Here is a 23,833-nt window from a genome sequence, read left to right on the forward strand (position 1 = left end):
GCTATCACCTCTTGAAAAAAAATCCCCAAATAAAAAGTTCCAAGAATATTATAGCCAAAATCCAGAGCTTCTAGATCAAAGAAAAAGTTCTCCAAGCAGCCAAAAGGAAAGGATTCAAATACTGAATGAAGAGCCACATTTAGGATCACACATGATTAAGCAGCTGCCATTCTAAAGGGGTTGAGAGTTTGGAATATGATATTACAGAATGCAAAAGTTATAGATTGACAGTCAAGAATAAAAGAATAACTTTCTCAGCAAAGATGAATATACCACTAAGGCTCTTTAATAAGACAGACAATCTCTAGGCATTTCTGATTCCAGACCAGAGCTGAAGAGAAACTCAAGTGAAAGAAATATAAAGGCATACCAAAAAATGACAAAGGACTAAACCAGATCCCTATTATCGTCAGAGTTCATAGAGGGAGAACAATGGGACAGGACCTAGGAATATTTGTTATAATTTGATGATCTTAAGAAAAGAAAGAACAGGGGAGGCTAGGTGGCATAGTGGATAAAGCACCGGCCCTGGAGTCAAGAGTACCTGGGTTCAAATCCGGTCTCAAACACTTAATAATTACCTAGCTGTGTGGCCTTGGACAAGCCACTTAACCCCGTTTGCCTTGCAAAAAAAAAGAAGAGAAGAGAAGAGAAGAGAAGAGAAGAGAAGAGAAGAGAAGAGAAGAGAAGAGAAGAGAAGAGAAGAGAAGAGAAGAGAAGAAAGAAGAGGAAAGAAGAATACACTTAAGGCAAGCAAAAAAATTAAGTTAGGGAAATTGTCTTTCCTAATCAGGGTACAAAAGAAGACATCTCTACAAATAAGGAGGTGGGAGAGGCTGATATTTGAACTTCACTCTTATCTCAATTGATCAAATTCATACACACATATACACACAATTGGGTACTGAAACACATTCCACTCAACAGAGAATCAGGAGAGAATAAAGGAGAAATGGGGAAGGAGAATTAGAGAAAGAAGAGATTAAGAGTAGGGGTAGCAGGGCGGTTAGGTGACACAATGGATAGAGTACCCGCCCTGCAGTCAGGAGTACCTGGATTCAAATCTGGCCTCAGGCACTTAATAATTACCTAGCTGTGTGGCCTTGGGCAAGCCACTTAACCCCATCTGCCTTGCAAAAGCCTTAAAAAAAAAAAAGAGTAGGGGTAGCTAAGTGACCCAGTAGATAAGAGTGTTTGGCCTGGAATCAAGAAGTCTCAACTTCACTCCTTAGATATTTCCAATCCAGCCTTAGACACTTATTAGCTGTGTGATTCTGGGCAAGTCAGTTAACCCTCTTTCCCTTAGTTTCTTCATCTGTAAAAAATGAGCTGGAGAAGGAAATGACAAACAGCTTCAGTATCTTTCTCAAGAGAACCTCAAATGGGATCATAAAGAATTGGATACTACTGAAATGTATTGTCCTAAGCAAAACAAACTCTAAGGATATAAAAAAAATATTTATGACTCTTTTTTGAGGCGGCAAAGAATAGTAATTTGAGGGGGAAATGGATGAATAAGTTATGATAAGTAAATATGATGGAATAATAACTCTTATCAGTGTAATGACCAGCCAGGATTCTAGAGGAATAATAAAACATTCTACTCACCTCCTTGTTGGAGGGATATGCAGATTGATACAAAACTTTTTTGGACATGGCCAATCTGGAAATTTGCTTTGATTGTGTCTGTATATTTGAAATGGTTTTGCTTTGATTGTCTCTGTATATTCATAATATTTTGTTTTTTTTCTTTTATTCGCAGTTTAGGGAGGGGTGATTTGGTTTGAAGAAAGTGAGAAGGCAGATCAGATTAAACCAAATATCTTTTTTTTTTTTTTTTTTTTTTTTTTTTTTTAGTTTTTGCTAGGCAATGGGATTAAGTGGCTTGCCCAAGGCCACACAGCTAGGTAATTATTAAGTGTCTGAGGTCAGATTTGAACTCAGGTACTCCTGGCTCCAGGGCCAGTGCTCTATCCACCTAGCTGCCCCTAAAACAAATATTTTCTAAAAAATTTTTTTAAATCAAGTAATATGGTAATCTCTTAAACTGTAAAGACCAAGATGTATAATTTTAACAAGTTATACCAGTGGGAAGTAGTGGGAGGTAGCCAAAAGTTGACCTTGGATCTAGGAAGACCTGAGCTCAGTTCTTGCCTCTGACACATACAGGTTAGGTGACTCTGGACAAGTCTTTTAAACTCTCAATGCCTTAGGCAATTTAAGCCTATTAATTACCAAGATATATACTGACCTGCTTTAAGTTCTTTGGTCTAGGGATCCTTTTAGGGCATCGAGATGGTGAAATGGATAAAGTCCTGGCCTGGAGTCAGGAAGACTCATCTTCATGAGTTTAAGTATGGTTTCAGATACTTATTAGCAGTGTGATCTTAGGCAAATCATTCAATTCTGTTTGCCTTAGTTTCCTTATCTGTAAAATGAGCTGAAGAAGGAAACGACAAACCACTCCTACTGGAGTTTCCTTTGCCAAGGAAACCCCAACTGGGGTCAACAATAATTGAACATGAATTAAAAATGATTATAAGAATTAAAAATGACTATGTAAGGGACCAGCACACTTCTGGTTAAACATCTGCGTGACTTTGGGTAAGTCACTGACCCTCTCTGGGACCTTTTCTTCATATATAATTCAAGAGATCTCTAAAAACACATAATATTTAAGTGTATGATCCTGTGATTTCATTTGTAGGACGTATCTCAATGTATTGCTTTTCCTACAGTTATCTTCCATCTTTCCCATCAGGCTCAAAGGAAAAAGAGCCTTTTCTCCTCTTTTCTGATTTTATTTTTGAAAATTTCCATTCTTAAATAAATTAAATAAATAAAACTTTACATTCTTAAAAATTATTGAGGACCTTCCAAAGAGCTTTTGATTTTGTGGGTTATACCAATCAATATTTGTTATATATTAGAAATTAAAACATCACAGTGATCAAGGACAATCCTGAGAGACCTCTCATGGAAAATGCCATCCATATTCAGAGGAAAATAACTGAATGCAGAACAAAGCATACTATGTTCCGTTTTAAAACTTTCATGTGTTTTTCTTTTTTTCTGATGATTTTTCCCCTTAGGTCTAATTCTTCTTTCACAACATGGCTATATGAAAATATGTTAAACACAATTATATATGTACAACTGTTATCAGATCATTCATTTCCATGGAGAAGGGAAGGGGATGGTAAAAAAATGTGAAACTCAAAAGTTTGCAAAAGGATGAATGTAGAAAATTATATTTGCATATAATTGAAAAAGTAAAGAAAATAAAAAAAGAAACTAAAGCATCTTAGTATTACTATAAAATAGTTTTTTGACCTTGTGGGTCTCCTGAATGGGTCTTCAGAAGCCCCTGGATCCCTATCGTTATACTGTTCTTTATTAAAGATTTTATTTATTTTGAGTTTTACAGTTCCTGTCCTTATACTTTTAAACAGATAGGAAGACTAGTTCTGGTTAGTTTTATCAGAAAACTCCCAGAACCAAGGGGTTATGAGAAGAGGAAGTGCCATTTCTCCAGCTGCCTCTGGAAACTGTTGCTCCAGAAACTGAATCTTTTTATAATGTCACACACATTGAGATTGAAGTCATTTTCCTCCATCTGTTTTTTCCACACTATAATACAAGGCAAAATGCAGTTGTCCTTGCCTTAAGTAGAATTTTGGAATAATGTAACAATTATACTTGGGTGAGCAGCCAATAGAATATCAGCCCCAAGCGCCCGCTCTGTTCTCTGTAATTTCCATAAACTGTGATGCCAACAGGCAATTAAAAAATGCTTTGGGGAGGAAATCATGGCATTTGGCCTTTAACACATGACTCTGGAGCTCTGGATTTAGAATAGGAAGGAAAGCCTGGGTTAAAATCTTAGGGGTGCTGGAGTATGCTCACAAGATCTTTATTGTTAAAATTTCAGTGTGAGCATTTACACCTCAGAAATTGGCAACTGTGACAAATACAGGCTTGATTTATTGTTTTGCTGATTGTCTAGACTTAAAAAAGGGATGGGGGAAATGCTGATAATACAGAATCAGCTTAAAAGTGTTATCATATATCAACCCCCCCCCAATGTAAGGAACCAGCCTACTTCTGATTAAAATCCCATCTCAGTCATCTGTGTGACTTTGGGTAAGTCACTGACCCTCTCTGGGACTGTTTCATCATATATATATATATATATATATATATATATATATATATATATATATATATATATATATATATAAAATTCAAGAGATCTCTAAATACATATAATATTTAAGTGTATGATCCTGTGATTTCATTTGTAGGACATATCTCAAAGTATTACTTTTTTCTACAGTTATCTTCCATCCTTCCCATCATGCTCAAAGGAAAAAGAGCCTTTTCTCCTCCTTTCTGATTTTATTTTTTGAAAATTTCCAGTTCCAAATTCTCTCCTTCTCTCAGTTCCCTCCCCCAGCTATTGAGGAGCCAAGAAACAGAATACCTCTTATACATATGAAGATATACAAAACATATTCCTCTCCCTTCCTAATATCCCCGAGTCCATCTCTTCCCACTTCTTCCAGAATTTCACTCTGAAAATTAACACTAACTATAGTAATTTTAGTTTATCATTTTAGATTGACTTTTTATTTCTATCTTTAATCTCCACAAAATCTTACCTCAAAATTTAAAATAACAAGGATCATTTGACTCAGAGTAGACTTTTTAACATGCTTCATATAACATTCCATGTCTCCTTTGTTTTTGTGTTTCTTCCACTACCTAGCTGAGTGAATTGTATATAGTAAGGACTTGATAAATGTTTATTGAACTGTATAAATTTCCAACTTTAAGACTTTGCTTGCTCTGCTTTGGTAGTTCTTTCCAACCTCCAATCTATTCAGATCTAATCTATCCTTTTAACTTTGCCTCAGGTTGTATTTCCTTCATGAATCTTTCTCAAGAGAATGTGGGACTCTTCCCTTTTCTTTGTTATTTGCAATCTGTATCATATAATTTACCACTATGCTCCCTGAAATCCTAGGATAAGTACATGAAAGCTATTCTTTGGCTACTTAAAATTCAGATTGAACATTATCACTGGATGGTATTCTTTCTTGCTTTGTTTTCTGATTTTTCCACTTGTGCTATTCTTGTGTTTCCTCAATTGGATTGTAGGATGCTGGGTCCTTATCAAAAAACAACTGATATCTGTATAATTTGATAATAATTGTATAATCAAGAAGTCATACAATCTTTAAAGAATGTATTTTTATGTCACCTACATTTCTTTAAAATCTTTTGAGATTTTATTTTTTTATATAATCTACATTTCACAGTATATGCCTCTCTCCACCTTCTTCCAGAGAGCTTCCTTTATAATAAAGAAGGGGGGGAGAAGGAAAAAAAAAGTTCAGCAAAAATAACCTACATAATAAAAACAATCTGATGTTATATATAACATTTCACAACAGTATCTGCCTCTGCAGAGACATGTAGGTGCTGCCACTTTGGAGCCAAGTGTGGTCATTAACAATTTTTTAGTATTCAATTCAGGGAATCATACAAGTTATAAGAATAGGAAAGGACCTCAGAAGAAGTCATCTAACCTCATTGGAAGCAGAAATCTTCTCCACATTATCTTTTCTTTTTTTTTTTAGATTTTTTTTTGCAAGGCAAATGGAGTTAAGTGACTTGCCCAAGGCCACACAGCTAGGTAATTATTGTCTGAGGTCGGATTTGAACTCAGGTACTCCTGACTCCAAGGCCAGTGCTCTATCCACTGCGCCACCTAGCTGCCCCCACAATATCTTTTTGCAAAAGAATATCCTTTCTAACTTGGTTTTTTTTGGGGGGGGGGCAAGGCAATGGGGTTATGTGACTTGCCCAAGGTCACATAGCCAGGCAATTATTAAATGTCTGAGGTCAGATTTGAATTCAGGTTCTCCTGTCTCCAAGGTCAGTGCTCTATCCACTGTGCCAGATAGCTGCCTCCCAACTTGAACATCTTACTCTTTATGCAAGATTCTGAAGACACACAGGATTTAGAGCTGGGGAGATCTTAGATATAACAGGCATTTTATAGATGGGGAAACTAGTCTGTTCAAGGTCATCCTATAACTAGTTGATCCAGAACTGGGTTTTCTGACTTTAAATACAGTGTTCCTTCCAATTTGCCAATTTGCCATACATCAATCAATGAATATTTGCTGAATGCCTACTAACTTTGACCCTTTGCTTTACAAACTTATTATCACTAGTCATAAGGACAGGGTCCATGAACATCTACTGCGATAAATGCAAAGAAATAACTCACAAGACAGGCTTGTGGATCAGTAAGGTTATCTTTGCATGTGCAGGCTAATACTTCATCACTGAAATCTAGTTTATGATAGTTAACTTAGGTACTCATTAGATCTGATTCACAAGATTGAACAATATTAGCTCTGTTGCAATGAAATCAGGAGGTTACAAATTACCCATTAAGTAAAGGTCATGTACAAAGTTTAGTTTTCTGGAAGTGAATTATACTAGAAAGTGTATAGTTTTAAGGCTAACCCCAAGTAATCACAAAACTGCCAAATGTAGCTCCAACACAGAAAACAAGTGTATTTTTGTGTATTCATAGTCTCAGCAATCTCCTTTCTACTATATCAAATTTCCTGAAAGAGAAGCAGGACTTCGTTATTCATTTCACATGAAGAAGAGCATTAGTAGTGTAAGGAATGCATATTTTTAGTAGCTCTAAATCACTGAACTTTTGCTGAAAACCAATCTCTTAAATCAAATTTCCTCAAATACAACATCCTTTATAGGTATCTATTTTTAAGTGGTTAAATTTCCTCTGTTTTTCTTTAAGACTCTCAGCCTTGGGATTTCAATTCCTTATTCTGGCATCTCCTCATCCTAAACAGTGTTGAAGGATGTGGAAATGTGACAATCAGTTGATTTAAGTTGTTAAAGAGAAACATACCAATAACAAAGCATGCATATATAATGAGAATATATAAAAGGGAAATATATCTAGCCTTTCTGAGATCCTCATGTAGCAAGGGGTTACCTTTCCCCTTGTTTCAATTGTCTAAGTCTGAAATGTTGGTATTAATTCTGTCCATTGCTGGGGCCTCATCCAGGACAACAATGAAACATGTGGGAGCTGTATAAGTGTAACTAAACAATGAGGTAAATAGCCACTAAAGGAGCCATGGTTCTTGATTCTCTTTGAACTTGGTTATTAGTCCTTTATGCTTCCTTTATTGAATGAATAAAAGTCCTATGTTCTTAATTCTTAAGAGATTGAGAGCATACAAGAGAAAGTGGTGGCTATTACCAGAGGAGAAACACTGACTTCTTCTATTTTCCTTGAACAAGACATTTCATCTCTCATTTTCTCTGACTGCTCCCCATCCCTGGAATATTTTCCCTCTTCACCTCTATCTCTTGCTTCTCTGGTTTCCTTCAAGTCCCAGAAGAAATCCCATTTTGTACAGAAAGCATTTTCCTTCTAGGAATAAATGGTATAAATTTCCTATTTCTCCTATATATAGCTTCTTTGAATATTGTTGTTTGCAAGTTTTTTTTTTTTTTTCCATTAGATTGTAAGCTCCTTGAGGTCAGGGACCATCTTTTGGCTTTCTCCAGTGTTTAGCACAGTATCTGGAACAATTTAATAAATGTTTATTGACTGAGCACTAAGGACAAAAAGTTCCAATTAATGTATGAGTAAGGATGTAATGAACTGGATAAGAGAAAGGCTCCCAAAGTTTGCTTGGGCCCTTCAAGTCAGGAGGCGGCTTCTGACAGAGGTTATATACAAATTAATTTAGAGAGAGAAATATAACATAATGAGACAGGCAAGTAGAGAGTGAAAATCAGAACCAAATAATCACACAAGTACACTAAAAGACCAGCTAGCATTTTCTTATATAAGTCTAATGAACTAGAGTCTTAAGGAAGTGATTTAGGGAAAAAAAAAATTACATAGGAAAACAATTTTATTGACTTTCATCTTGCTATAATTCTTGGCATAAATTAAACCAAAAGTATGTACCCTAAAACAAAATATAGCTCAAATGGATAAGTGACTAAGGATAGAAGAGAATGGAAAGTGCTAACTTTTATATCTATGGTTGGGGGAAAGTCATTAACTAAACAAGAGACAAGAAAGATCAGAAAATTACCAAATGGACAATTTGATTATATCAAGTAAAAAAATGGTATAAAATTTTGGGAAAAAAATCTTGTAAAAATACTTCTAATAGTAGTCTGATAGCCAAGACATATAAGGATCTACTATAAATACATTAGAAAAAAGAGCTCCTTCAGAACCCGGAGAAAATTGTGCACATTGACAGCAACATTATGTAAAGATCAACTGTGATAGATTTAGCTCTTCTCAAAATACAGTAAACAAGGACAATTCTAAAAAGACTTATGATGGAAAATGCTATCCACATCCAGAGGAAAAATTATGGAGTCTGAATATAGACTAAAGTATATTATTTTCACTTTTTATAATTGATTTTATGGTTTTTCTTTCTCATTTTTTCTTTTGTTCTGATTCTTCTTTCACAATATGACTAATATGGAAATATGTTAAACATGATTGCACATATATAAATAACCTTTATCAAATTACTCTCTGTCATGGGGAGGAGTAAAGGAAGAGAAGAAGGCAGAAATATATTGAACTCAAACATAAAAAAAATCAGTACTGAAAATTATCTTTACATGTTATCAGGAAAAATTAAATTAAATTAAGGTAAAAAAAGAAAAAGAGCACCTTAATAGAGAAATGGTCAAAGGAAGTGAACAGTCTTCAAAAGATAAAAATGCAAATAATAAAAAAACCTATAACAAATAATTAAATAAAAAATTAAATAACCATAACTATATAACAATAACTACATGAAATAATCAGAGAGCTGCAAATTAAATCAGCTTGGGTTTCACTTCACTCCCATCAAATTGGAAAAGATGATGAAAAACAAGTAGCCAATGTTGACGAGGCTATGAAAAGATACACCCTAATACAGTATTGGTAGAACTGTGTCTTTGGGGCAGCTAGGTGGTGCAGTGGATAGAGCACCGGCCCTGGAGTCAGGAGTACCTGAGTTCAAATCCGACTTCAGACATATAATAACTACCTAGCTGTGTGGCCTTGGGCAAGTCACTTAACCCCATTGCCTTGCAAAAACTAAAAAAAGAAAAAAGAACTGTGTCTTGGTTCATGTTTTCTGGATTGCAAGAAAGAGACTTCTACTTCTGATATTTCTAATGTGTGTGACATAAACCATGTCATTTAAACTTTCTAAACCTCAATTGCTTTGCCTGTCACATGAGGAACATAACATTTGTACTATCTCTTTTGTAGAGTTGATCTGTGAATGGAAAACTCATTAAAAACCTTAAAGAACAAAAAGAAAGTTGATCATAATAAGCCTAAAATCAACAAGGACCAAATTTCCTTCATTGCGGGCAGATGGGGTTTACAATCACTTAATTCAACAATCGCTCTCTTATTAGAGAAGCTGCTTTGACTATACAAATTTAAATTCTCAAAAAAATATGACCAATTGTTGATATTGTGAAGGGATTTCAAGGATTTATAAGATTAATCTTCAATGGATAAATATGTACAACCCTTCCTAAGAGTTAGAGTTCAACTAGTTTACGTACTAAAGGGAAAATCCCCTCTTAACAATCTCTCTGGGAGATCATAATTGTCTTGTCTTAATGAACTTTTGTTAACATATTACTTGGAATCACATACTCAGCAGGAAGAAACTAGAAAGAAGAACTGATAACTAGGTCATTCCATAGTGAACTAGAAACTAAAAAAGCAGGGCTAAAAAGCACAGAAGGATCATAGGATTATTGATTCATAGCTATGAAGGACTTAATGGGTAATTGAGTCCAATTTTCTCATTTTATGAAACTGAGAAAAGGGAGCACCTTAGGATCATCAATGTACAGATGGGACTTTAGAAGATCATTTAATCCAGTCCTCTCATTTTAAATGTGAGGAAACAAATGGAGACCCAGAGGGCTTAAACAACTTTCTGAAGATTATACAGGTAACAAATTATAGTCAAAAGTCCAGCCAAAATCCTCTGATTCCAGATTCAACACTTCCCATAAAACTGCATTATCTCCCACCTTCAGTCCTACTATCTTCCTCTTCTAATTTCCTGGATCTTATAATATATAATGTTACCTCAGTGATGGCTTTATCATTGAGAGTATATTTTACTTCATGTGTTTGTATCATTGTACAGGTATTTTGTATAGGTAACCAGATTAACCAAAACCTCATCAGATCATCCCAACTAATATTGTTATGAAATAATATGAATAATATATAATGATCAAGCTCTATCATAGAGGATACAAACTACTCTGTAAGAGTTATAGATCCGGGATGATACAAACCCTTTCTCACCTCAGATTAGTGGAAGTCATAAAGTGAGTCATAAAGATAATAATTGTGATACCTGACAGTCATATAAAGGTGTGTTGTAGCCAGCTCAAACTTACAATGCAAGTGTCTGCAACTTGGAAATTGGCAGATGCTATATATCAGGACTTGATTTATTGTCTTGTTGATTATATAATTTTAAGAAAATTAATGGAGAAAATATTGATAATGCATATTAAATTTAAAAGAATATTATATATATAATTCTTTTTTGAAAACTGGTTATTAATCACTTGCCAGCATACCTCTGTTTATAAAATACCTTGTTGGATGGTCATAGTAATTTTGTGAGATAGGTATGCATATATTATTATTATTATCAGTGTTTTACAAATGATGAAATTGAGACTCAGATTACTAATAACTGATTTATAGGGATGAGATTTGAGTCCATGCTATGGAGTCAAAGATTTAGAGCTAGAAGAGACCTTAGGGGCCATCTACTTTTTTTTTTTTTGCCATTTTCCAAAAGAAGACTCAAAGTCCTGTGGTGACTTCCAGAGGTAAGGCAGTGTTTTATGTGAGTCTCAGCATAAACTTAGGGGGTCCTGTGGACCAACCCTCCTTCTACCTTCACCATACATGAAGGAATAGCTCCTTTCATTTACTATGGTGGGAAGCTCTCTAAGCAGGCTAGGGAGGAAGTAATGCAGAGAAGGGAATCAGTACAACCATAAAAAAATATAATCTATAATCTATTGTAATCTATAATCTCAGGACTCTATAGAAACCCATTTTGGTCACTCAAGAATGTGTCTCCCATGTATAATAGTGTTTTCCTCCATCATCTTGTTTTTCAAGGCTGTAATTATGTTTGATAGATGTTTGCTTAGTTTTTAGTTTTATTTGGTTGATTTGGATGTTTCATCTTAAAAAGGGTAAGAGAAATGAAAGTATGATTGTTTTGTGATAAAGGAATGAAAGAACTATCAGGAGAGAAAAAATAAATATAGGAGACTTGACTGAAACCATAGAGCAGAGCAGAGAGAACCTCATGGTTTCAATGGCAAATACCTAAAGGTGGTGGTGGGGAGACTGTCTGTTTCATAGATCATAATGAACTATTTCATTATAGGTCATATTTCATAATGACCTATGAAAAGGACAGTTTTCCCTCCATTTTTAGGTGTTTGTCATTTTAGTCCTGGGTGTACTAATCAAGCCCAAACTTATTAAACAGGGACAGAATATTTCATGGCTAAAGTGATATTGTAATGAATAGTATTATACAGTACGACTTTCCCTAATCTAGAGCTGGAAGAAAGGATAGGGAAGAAGCACTTGTAGAGCACCTACTATGAACCAGGCTATATGTTAAGCATTTTGCAAATATTATTTCATTTAATCCTCACAATACCCCTGTAAGGTAGCTTCTGCTATTATCTCCATTTTGCAGTGGAAGAAACTGAGGTTAAGTGACTTGTCTAGTCATTTTATAGATGAGGAAATTGAAACCCAAGGTCAGATGCTGTGAATATCATGGAGTCAAAAAGCAAAGGAGGAAAGGCAGCTGCCATCTGGATCTAGTCAATCCATCAGTCAATGAATCAAGTCCTCTTCTTGAGGAATTTCCATTCTTACAAGGGGGCAACATGCACTACCTATTTAAGGGCATCAAGAAGTCATCCTAGTTCTGGAGTTAGCAGGAGTGAACCAGAGGTTTGATTGAAGGAGCATGGAATGAATGAGGGAGTACCCATGAGCCTTTGGATACTGAGGGGGGGGAGGGAGAGAGAGAGAGAGAGAGAGAGAGAGAGAGAGAGAGAGAGAGAGAGAGAGAGAGAGAGAGAGATCCTAGGGGACCTGGGTCACTAGGATCAGAAAAATCTGATTCTTAGGCAGTCTCTCTTCTTTGGCTCACTGTTTATAGCTCAATCCTCATTTTTTTAATATACAATCCTGAATTAATACCAATCTGGTCAGCAACAAGGGACAATTCTGCCTCTGTTTTATATAAACAGGTGTTTTCATGACCGAATAAGATCTGTTTTTAGCACCTAAATTAAAGTAAGGTTCACTGACTATTCCTTCCATCATTTCCCTGGATCATTGCCCCCCAAATAAGAGACCTTTTGTTTTACCTGGGACCTTTCCAGTTACCTTGTTTCACTCAGGTTCACTGTTAAATTTTGGAAGAGATAGCGAAGGGTCTCTATCAAGTCAGTCTGCTTTTAAGTGGTTACTATGTACAAGTCACTGTCTTAGCTGCTGATTATACAAACACAAAAGTGATGTCAGCCCTCAAGAAGCTTGCATTCCAATGGGAAAGACAGCAGAACATATCTAAGTCCATCCATAAAGTAGAAACCAAATGAATTCAAGGTAGTTTAGAAAGGGAGGGTGCTAACACCTGGGGGGGGGGGATGAGGAAAGCTGCCTTTGGGTTGAGTTCCAGTAGAATCATAAATGGATAGACCCTTCCTCCTATTCAGAAGGTGCTTAGGAAATGCACTATGAGCAAATGCTTTCTCAGACTGAAACAAATCCTTTTTTTGCCCAGGAGGATGATAGGGTCAGGAATAATAGTCTTGGATTCTCTGGTGAAGTATTGGCAGCTGGGTTTACAATGCTACATCATTGTTCTAGATTTGGCTGTCTTCAACTAAAGGCAGAAGAAAGGGGTAGAAAACTACTATCCCTAAAAGGAGTTTGATATACAAAATCAAGATTAGAGTACTATCTAAAAATCTGAACTACAGTTAGAATTTACTCCCAGCACTGGAGTGGTTACCATCTTCAGTAAAACCATAGCCAATTTACACTACTCACCGTAGTGGTGGCTAGAACCAGATGATTCTGTAAAATCCCCCAAAATATCTGTTTTATTAGGCTGATGAAGAGACAATGTCTACAATCAAACATTGACTTGTAAAATATTTGGCAAATTTTGAAGATAGAAAATACATTATTATTAGTAGCAGTAGTAGTAGCAGCAGTTACTCTTTATATAGTAACAAAGGAACAAATAAATTTAATATTTCAAAATAAATCCTAATAAAAGCCTTATCCCAATTAGCACAAAAGATCTGCAGGGGCCAAAAGGCTTTGATTTGAAAAGAAAATGCCAAATAAAGATGAATGATATAATCAATTAAAGGAAATAGTGTTCTAAATATCAAGTATCATAAAACTGGGGAACAAATTGCCACCTAGATATGGTTATTTAAAACAAAAAAATAACTTCCTAGACCTTCAACCTCTTTTTCAGCAGTTTTCTGTGAAAATGGCTCTTAGTCCCAAAATCTGTCTGAGCTGAGTCATTTTGGAGCAGCCAGGAAGCCATCTTGTCTTCCCTGGCTCAATTTAAACACTCCCAAATGTTCTATGTTTCTAAACATACAGACACTGTGGTGATTGTGTGTATGAGTCAAGGACAAATTCTAATCTTCAAGGCCAGACCTTTTACATAAACAAATTCTGGCTAGACCTAAAAAGAGTATGTTAGAGAAAAGCAAAAATGCATTTAAAGTCCTAAGGAGAGGATGGTTCTTTTGGAGGATTGAAATGAAGCTCAAAGGCAGGATGTGCAGAGACAATAGTCATTTTGACCATTTAAGACCTGGGCATATAAGAGACAGAAGAAAAGAAAATGAAAGCTAATGTTCTCCAGTGGAATTTTAAGTGACCTTTCAGACAAAATAGAGGGCCTGAGTCCCTCATCCTCTAGAGGGAATGTACTATCACTTTGATTTTGCCTTTTTTCTCTCCCCTTAATTTCCCCTAAAATGTCCTTATCTTCTAAGGAGGTGCTTGGCAGTGCTATCAACCCTGTGACAAAGCTTGTCTCAGACTGATAAATATGCCTTACTCCTTTTCTCAGGCAATCATGAAATTTCCAAATTCAACACAGCTTGCAGGTGTCTTCTAGAGACTTTTTGTGAATGAATGAATGAATGAATGAATGAATGAATGAAAAGATATTTATTAAGCAATTTGCTATGTGTCAGATACTATGCCAAACAACAACAAAATGGAAGACAGTTCCTGACCTCAGGGAGCTTATATTCTAATAGGAGAAAGAAGCACATGTAGGAAAGTGGTAGCTAAAGAGAGGTATTTTGGGAAGTCATAGGGATGTAGAGTCATAGGAAGTAGTCATAATATAATGAACTGACAAAATCTCTTTAAGATGGAAGTATTCATATATGAATATTCCCAGAGAAAGAGTGGAAAAGGAAGGAGGCATTGAAGGAATAACTTAGAAAGGGCCTAGTATTTGTGGATATGTGAAATATCTGAAAAACTTAGGGAGACTTGTATGAATGTATACAGAGTAAAGCGTTGTAAGACAAACAGCTTTGACAGAAGTCTGATAGATTTAATAATTAACTACAATTCCCAAAAAAAACCAATGAAGAAGGATGCTATTTCCTGGGAAAGGTGATTGACTTAAGAGAAAAAATAAAAAGAGATTTTTACATGATCATCTTGAGAATTTGTTTTACTTGATTATATTTTTATTTATATCAATATTTATAGCTCTATAAGATAGATTTTTCCTTTTTTTCTTTTTTCAACAGAAGGGGAAAGAAAATAAATGCTTGTTAATTAAAAATAAATAAATATTTCAGAAGAGATAAGGTCTTTATTTCTCTAGAAATATTGAATTGTTTTATGTTCTAATCTAAGGTGATACTAATTTGTACAGAATTCAGACAATGAAATAAATTTGATTTATATTTTTAAAATACAAAAGCATTTATATTTTGTATAAACCAAGAGGTTGAGAAGGTATGAAAAGAGTGATCACCCATTCCCTGCTGTTTCAAAAACTGCAAACTTGGATTTTTTGGGAGACCAAGAATATAGTTATTCTCCAGGAATGGGTTGTTACCCTAAAAAATTCAGAATTGATAAAGCCACAGTCATTGTGACTTTCTCCTTCTACCTTAGAAAAGTGAAGATTATCTCAAAAGAATTAGACTAATGCCAAGTAATTTAGTTTAGTCTATGCCAATATTAACTAAAAGCATAGATAATAACAATGATGGCCTGATATACAGTTGGTGCTTAATATAAAGATGCTTGCTGATGAATGAAAATTTTTAAAGTCCCTAACTTTCTCATCATCTTATTTCTTCCTCACAATAACAATATGAGAACAATGCTACTGTTATTATTTTCATTTCACCTATGAGGAAACTATTTCAAAGAAGTTTATGCAACTTATCTATTGCTACTCAAGTATCAAAGGAAGAATTTGAATCCATTTTTTTCCTGATTCCATTTTCAGCACTCTTACCATTTTACCCCACTGTCTTTTGATCCCAGGAACAAGCAAAGGCAAAAACAATTAGTTTCCTCAATGGGATTGACTAGGTCCATTGGGATTTCCTTGATTGATTAGTCTTTCATTCAATTTGAGTTTGGCATATGATAGGAAAAAATGGCTTCCTTGCCTTTTGTGGTCAACCAGAAAAGCAAGTGAGTATATCTAGACAATGGTGAGGGCTAGAAGGACAGATGAGTCGGCTTGGAGACTTTACATTCCCTTCTCGTGGCAAGGAAAAATCTTTTGGCAGGATCCCCCCCCCCCCCCCCCCCCCAGGAAATTAAGGCAGGCAATGAAAAGCACATCAGAGAACATCAACAAAAAAAAGAACACTTTCCAATATCTAAAGAAACTTTCATTGTCAGAATTTTTTGAATTCTATTATTTATGTACCTTCTAAATGAGATATCACAAAAGAAAGAGTTTGTCAAAAATGGGAAAAAGAGAAGACAATTCAGAAATAAATACAAAAAAAATCCTTGCAATAAATGATTAGCCTTGTACATTCTTGCCTGTCTAAAGGCTCATAGTCACCTTTAACACGAAAATTTAGCATTTGTGCATATAAACTCAATTCTATCAAATATGTCTATTCTACACTTACTATGAGGAAGGAGAGGAGTATTTAAGGCAGTTTTCTATGTGCTTTATAAATTATTCACCCAACACATGCTCTCCAGTTTGATAAGGAGACCCCCAGAGATACAAAGGCTTCAGAATCATTCAAAACCTTTCTTTCTTTGTGTAAGCATCTGGTTTTGCCCTAAGAGGAACCCACTGTAAATCAGAATGAGACAGGAGTCTAGATGGTTCTAGAAGATTCTGGATAAAGCAGAAGATTTATTCTCACTCTCTGAAGTAAATGACAGGAAACAAAGTGTTTCAAAGAACCAGGGAATTCAAGTCAGACTGTTTATATATAGTTGCATAAAAGGGAGGGAGAGAGACCTTCAGTCCATTATCTTTCTATTCTTTAAAAATTAAACACACAGAAACAACTATAGACTCCTTCTAATGGGGGAAAATATGAGGCTTAGATGAGTGTGGTGAAGGAAAGTAAGAGGAAGAACATAACCATAATAATGTATTCTTTCTACCACAAAGATGATAAACACCAGTCTCTGAAAATGCAATCTTTCTTCTATTTTTTTATTTGGAAATTCTAATTTTTTAATTTGGAAAATATAAATTAGCCTCTGTTTCCTTGTCTGATGAAGGAGATTACCTTGAGAGGAGAATGGAAAGGGGAAGGTTGACTGCCTTGAGAAAGGACAGCTACAGGTAGAATTCATTTGCAGGTTAGAGAATGATTCAGAGATTGGTAGGCCTCACACTTAAAGGAGTCAGTTTCCTTTCCCAACCTCTCCTCTTCTCTTCCCTCCACTCAAGCCCCCTCCCCAGGCCAAGACTTTTCATTATTCCACTAACAGTAAGCATTTTTAGACTTCTGTATTCATCTTCAAAATAAATGTTTCTAGTGCCTGGCTGCTGGATTTTGTTTTAAGCTGACAAACATATCAAGGTCAACATCTTTCCAGCAATCACAAATGAGAGTCGCAGGATGACTGAGGCGTATGGAGTGGGGAAAGAATAAGGGCAGATGGTTAAGGAATTAAATTCAGTTTCTGGTAATGGATAAACTACTAAAGTTTTTTTTTTAATAAAAGGGAGGCAAAATACTTCCCAAGTTATAAAATCTGCCTATTTAAGATTCCAGGGTAATTTTTTTCTTGGAGTCAATGACATTTCAAAGCTCCGCTTCATGCTTTTCATGTACATAGATCATATATTATTATTTTTTTAAAAACAGGGTGTACTAGCTTCTCCTTCATTGCCATCCCTCTTGGCTCAGGTTCAAAGCTGCTTAATTTGGAGTCTTAGCACTTCCAACAATCTTGCTTCTGACATGCACACTAGCACTGGGCTGGGCTGGGCTGTCAGAAACCTTTCTCTTGTCTTTTTGCCAGCATGTCTGGCTTCTAACCACTGCAGTGACAGGTTCGGAAATGAATTACTTTACAGACTTCTTAAACATGCGAACATCCACCCAGGAGTGAACAAAAAAAGGTACCCAAAATAGACAGAAATTGGCAGCCCCCGGTGCATTGCCTGTCATGAGCAGAATAACAAGTTAAACTCATACACACACACACACACACACACACACACACACACACACACACACACACACACACATTCCACAGCAATCTGGATGCATCTCAACCTTCTGCGGAAGTATTTCTAGAGCTCGATAGCACAAACAGGCTAATGAATAATTGTGAAATGGTGAATTACTGCACTTAGGGAAAAAAATCAGCAAACCAAACTACATACACACAAGTCCCCAGGAGAAAGCTGTTGCTATCTTCTCTTTCTCTCTCCTTCTCGTCCCCCTGCCTGCTACGGAAGGGTTGGATGCTGTTTTCTCAAAATCAGTCAGACAAATCCTGAGATATTCCTTTGCTCTTCTCCATGCACTCTTTCTCTGTCTCTTGGGCTGCAGCTGCAATCTCTCCTTCTGATGGTATGTCAAGGTGAAGCAGCTCTATCCCCTCCCATCTCAGAGGGAGAGGGATGGACTGAAGGAGGGAGGAAGGTCGGTCCTTGGACGGCTATCAGTTACGCAGTAAAAATAGACAAGAGGAGGGGAAACCCCCCTTCTGGCTGGATTCCGAATTGTCTTCACTCGATGTTCTCAGCCCAAAAAGCTCTCTAGTTGGTAATTTCCATTCTATGAGAAGTTCCAGCACATTAAGACATCTGTTTTTCATAAGCTGAGAAGGCAACGGCAAACGTAGGATAATATTTTGTCAAACTGCCTCAGCCTCCCCAAAGCCCAAGGCCGACAGCTAATCCCAAGCACAAAGAACTAGGAGATAAACAGCCAAGTTGGTGCCCAGTTCCAGAGATCTCCTGAGTGTGGATGACTAAGTGTTCCTATTGCCAGCTTCCCAAGGGCCAATCACATCACAATCCCGCTTATTAAGAGGTGTTTTGGCTCCATTTTCATTCCTTCTTCAGAAAACAAGTTTTTGACTCCACCTCTCCACCCACCCCCAAAACACCACCCACTAGGAACACGCATGCAATACTAGCCCTCCAGGGAAAAGAACCTGAAGTAAAGGAGACTAAAACAGGGCTGGGGAGAACTGGCCTCTAGACTCATGCCAAGACAGATGATCATTAAGGCAGCAACAGAGGCACACTGATTATGACAGAGGCAATGATCACTTCATTCTCTCTGAACTGACTCAGCTAGTAGAGGAGACACTGTACCCATGGTGAAAATCTTCACTCCTTTCCCTGTCTTACTGCAGCATCTCTTTGGCAGACACAGCTCTGGGGCAGCACCTCTCACTGCCTCTGGTTGGCTCTCTCCACTAAAACCCATTTGCCACTAATCCAACAAAATAAATTTATAAAATGTTAGGTCTGTGACCTTGTCATCCCTTTACTCAATGAATTCTATTGCTCTCTATTACCTCCAAGATCAAACATAATGTACTCTGTTTGCCATTGAAAGAACTCTTCATGTCACTGCCACTTCCTATTTTTGAAGTCTTCCAACATGTTGCTTTGCTTTGGATGTACTTTATGATCCAGCTCCAATGCTGGCCGTACTGTTCATTGAATACAACAGTCTTGTCTCCTGACTATTTTTTGTTTTTTAGCTGTTTCCAGGCATGGAAGGTTCTTTTTTCCCTCACCTCCTGGGCTTCATTGGCTTCCTTCAAGACTTAGTTCAAACCCTATCTTCTCCAGGAAGCTTAATCTTACCTCTCCTCCCCCACTTCCAGTGGCTTTCCTCTGAGATTACCTTCCATTCACTCTGTAAAAAATCTTATATTTACACAGTTATTTTTATGTATCTCTTCCATTAGAATGTTCACTCCGTGAGACCAGCACATTTTTTTTTCTGTTTTTAATTCCCAGTGCCTGGCAAACAAGATGGCTCTCACTAAATGTTTATTATCTGACTGACTAGATCCTCAGTTTAGAACTAAATGATATATCACAAGGCTTATGGATGATGTAGTTGGAAAAGCAATCCAACCATCTTACCATCCTTCCATCCATTCATCCATCTTTGCATCCTTGCAACCATCCATCCATCCAACTTCAACTAAGTAAAAAGCTAATAGGTTATTTCTCCCATGTCTAGAATGTTCTCCCCCTTCACCTATGCCTTCTAGAATCCTAAGATCATAGATACAGAACTAGAAAGACTTTAGAGGTCATTCATTCCAAGTCCTTCATTTTACAAATGAAGCAACAGACTATGGGGTACTGATTTTCCCAGGGATTAGAAAGGATGAGAGTTAGGATTTGAATTCAAGACTTCCTTACTCCCTGTTAATAAATGCTTATCAAATTAGACTGGTTATACTAAGAAGTTTAAGACATAGTTCTAGTCCTGCACTATCTTCTATTGAAATGTAAAGCTAAAACACATAAACAAATAACCATGCTATAATGCAGTATATTATAGAGCAGCCCACATTATAATAATAACTTGCATTTATATAGCAATTTATCTTTGCAAATTATTTTCATACAATTTTCACTGGTTCTTTTGAAGTCAGGTGGTGCAGTAAATAGTGCAGGATCTGGAATTCCTGATTTCAAAACTGATTTATTTTATTTTTTTAATTTTGGAAAGTTTTTTTTATTTTGAATTTTACAATTTTTCCCCCAATCTTGCTTCCCTCCCCATACCCCTTTACATCATTCCCATAGTATGCATTGATCTAAGTTGAATGTGATGAGAGAGAAATCATATCCTTAAGGAAGAAACATATAGGATGTGATATAGCAGAATTAAATAATAAGATAACATTGTTTTTTAAATTAAAGGTAATAGTCTTTGGTCTTTGTTCAAACTCCACAACTTTCTATCCCAAAATTGTGCCTGATTTTTGCCCTGTTGGTGTGAGCAAGTCCATTAAGGTTGATCATCACTCCCATGTTGTTATTAGGGTGTACAATGTTCTTCTGGTTCTGCTCATCTTGCTCAGTATCAGTTCATGCAAATCCCTCCAGGCTTCTCTGAATTCCCATCCCTCCTGGTTTCTAATAGAATAGTGTTCCATCACATACATATACCACAGTTTGTTAAACCATTTCCCAATTGATGGACATTCCCTCAGTTTTCATTTCTTTGCCATCACAAGCAGAGCCTCTATAAACATTTTTGTACAGGTGATGTTTTTACCCTTTTTCATAATCTCTTCAGGGTATAGGCCCAGTAGTGGTATTGCTGGCTCAAAGGATATGAACATTTTTGTTGTAGGCATAATTCCAAATTTCTCTCCAGAAAGGTTGGATGATTTCACAGCTCCACCAACAATGTATTAGTGTCTCAGATTTCCCACATCCCTTCCAACATTGATCATTGTCCTTTCTGCTCATATTGGCCAGTCTGAGAAGTGTGAAGTGGTACCTCAGAGATGTTTTAATTTGAATTTCTCTAATAATTAGTGATTTTGAGCAATTCATATGACTATGGATTGCTTTGATTTCCTCATCTGTAAATTGCCTCTGCATATCCTTTGACCATTTGTCAATTGCAGAATGGCTTATCTTTTTTTTAATTTGACTCAGTTCTCTGTATATTTTAGAGTTGAGTCCTTTGTCAGAAACACTAGCCATAAAAATTGTTTCCCAATTTACTACATTTCTTTTGATCTTGGTTACAGTGGTTTTGTCTGTGCAAAAGATTTTTAATTTAATGTAACTGAAATTATCTAGTTTATTTTTAATGGTGTTCTCCATCTCTTTCTTGGTCATAAATTACTTCCCTTTCCATAGATCTGACAGGTAAACTATTCTTTGTTCTCCTAGTTTGCTTATAATATTGTTTTTTATATCTAGATCCTGTATCCATTTTGATCTTATCTTGGTATAGGGTGTGAGGTGTTGGTCTAATCTAAGTTTCCTCCATACTAACTTCCAATTTTCCCAACAGTTTTTGTCAAAGAGAGAGTTTTTATCCCAATAGCTGGACTCTTTGGGTTTATCAAACAGCAGACTACTATAATCATTTCCTGCTATTGCACCTAGTCTCTTCCATTGATCCACACCTCTATTTCTTAGCCAAATCCAGACAGCTTTGATGACTGATGCTTTATAATATAATTTTGGATCTGCAGGGCTAATCAAATCTGATTTTAGATACTTACTAGCTGTCTCACCCTGGACAAGTCATTGAATTCCAATTGTCTCACTTTCTTCATTTGTAAAATGATCTGGAGAAAGAAATGGCAAACCACTCCAGCATCTTTGACAAGAAAACTCCAAATGAGGTCATTAAAATTTGGTAACTTTTTTGAAAACTGTATCCTTTGACTATTTATTTATTTATTTATTTATTTATTTATTTATTTATTTATTGGGGGGGAGTGGCTCTGGATCATAATCTATATCAGTTCCTTATGTATCTTGAATAGCAGATATTTTTAAATTTTTTTTTACCATAGCTACATGCAAGAGCAAGTTTCAATGTTTACTTCCAAAACCTTAAATTTCAAATTTTCTCCCTTCTTTCCACCCCATTACCCCCACTGAGAAGGCAAGTTACTCAGTGTAGGTTAAAAAGGTATAGCCATGAAGCACATTACTACAATAGTCATGTTGTAAAAATAAACATAATCCCCTACACACACACACACACTAAGAAAGGAAAAACTCAAGAAAAATAAAGTGAGAAAATAAGTGTGCTTCAGTTGAATAGCAGATATTTTGATACAAAAATATTTCCCACTTGAGTTCCTCTTTTTATTCCATCTGCATTGATTTAAATAAAAATTTAAAGCTTTTAAATTGTATGCAATCAAAAAAACTATCTTCTATCCTTTTGGGGATGGCTATATACCTCTAGTCATAAGGCCCTAATTAGGTTTTGCCAAATTGATGCAGAACCTTCTTAAATGTTATTCCCATTTCTAATTTCCCTATTGCTGTCCACCCCTTTCTTCCTCCCTCCCTTCTAATCCATTGTAAATACTTCTGGAAGATTAAGAATTAAAGGCAGGTCTGATTATGTCACTTTTTCCCACCCTCTTGATAAAAACTTTCAAATGGACTTTCTTTTCATAGGGAAAAGATTAGACTCCTTCATCCAGCACTGGGAATTCTCAATAATCTGCCTCCTACCAATTTTACAAGTCTTATATCACACCAATTTAGGTGTTATACTCCACCCAAAATAAGTTCCTTACTTTCCCCTAAACAATCCTAAGTATTCTTGTCTCTAGGACTTGTCTTTCTTATTATTAACCCCTCTCCTGCTTTTTCTTTATAAGTCAAAATACTAATCATCTTCTAAGATTCAGTCAAAATGCCAAGTTCTCTATGAAGTAGACTGATCAGATGCAATCTATTCCTCTGAACTCCTTTTCATTTCTTTTTATTTGTTGGTTTTTATAGGGCAGTGGGGTTAAGTGACTTGCCCAAGATCACACAGCTAGTATCAAGCATCTGAGGCAAGATCTGAATTGAGCTCCTCCAGGAGAGGTGCTATCCACTTCACCACCTAGCTGCCCCCTCTGAACTCCTTTTGTATATTTATTATGCCTCTCGCCTTCTTGCTAGTATTACAGTTATTTGTATATATGTCTCATCTCCTAATTCAGCATTTGGCATTGTTTTGTAAAGTTTGCCAAGAGTGTGGCCTAATAAATATTTGTTGAATGGATGATTAAATAAGAGAGAGTAGTAGTACCACTAACTGAGGTACATCACATGTTTTCTCATTTCTTCACATTTATCTGCACTGTTCCCTTACCCACTGTTTTCTAATATTTTTCTAAAGGAAAAAGAAAACCCTTGTAATTAATATACACAAACAAAATAAGTCCCCACATCCACTTTAATAAATATTTATTAAATGCCTACTATGTACAAAGGTCTGGGCAAGGTACTGGAAATACAGAGACAAAACCAAACGAAACCTAACTCTCAGCAAACTTTCATTCTATTGGACTACTCTCTTCCCATACACCAAGGTCTAGTTTAAATGGTACTCTCTATTAGAGGCTTCAGGGATCCCTCCAGCTAGAAGTTATCTTTCCCTTATCTGATTTCAAAGGATTTTGTAATTTTAT

General features: G+C 36.0%; 1 protein-coding gene across 8 annotated transcripts in view; it reads right to left on the reverse strand.

The window, feature by feature from the left end:
• The window catches only part of TRIM2 (tripartite motif containing 2), a 241,770-nt gene that overhangs the window by 92,634 nt on the left and 125,303 nt on the right, over positions 1-23,833 (reverse strand). For 2 of the 8 annotated variants that reach the window (XM_074229110.1, XM_074229115.1), the window contains exon 1: positions 18,066-20,419. The exons of the other annotated variants lie outside the window; for them this stretch is intronic. The gene's annotated coding sequence lies outside the window, so the exon portion shown is untranslated. Of the gene's footprint in view, positions 1-18,065; positions 20,420-23,833 lie in introns of those variants that run through there. 8 annotated transcript variants of the gene reach the window in all.

Source organism: Macrotis lagotis, chromosome 3 (genome assembly GCF_037893015.1).
Source record: "Macrotis lagotis isolate mMagLag1 chromosome 3, bilby.v1.9.chrom.fasta, whole genome shotgun sequence".
NCBI classification, from domain to species: Eukaryota; Metazoa; Chordata; class Mammalia; order Peramelemorphia; family Peramelidae; genus Macrotis; species Macrotis lagotis.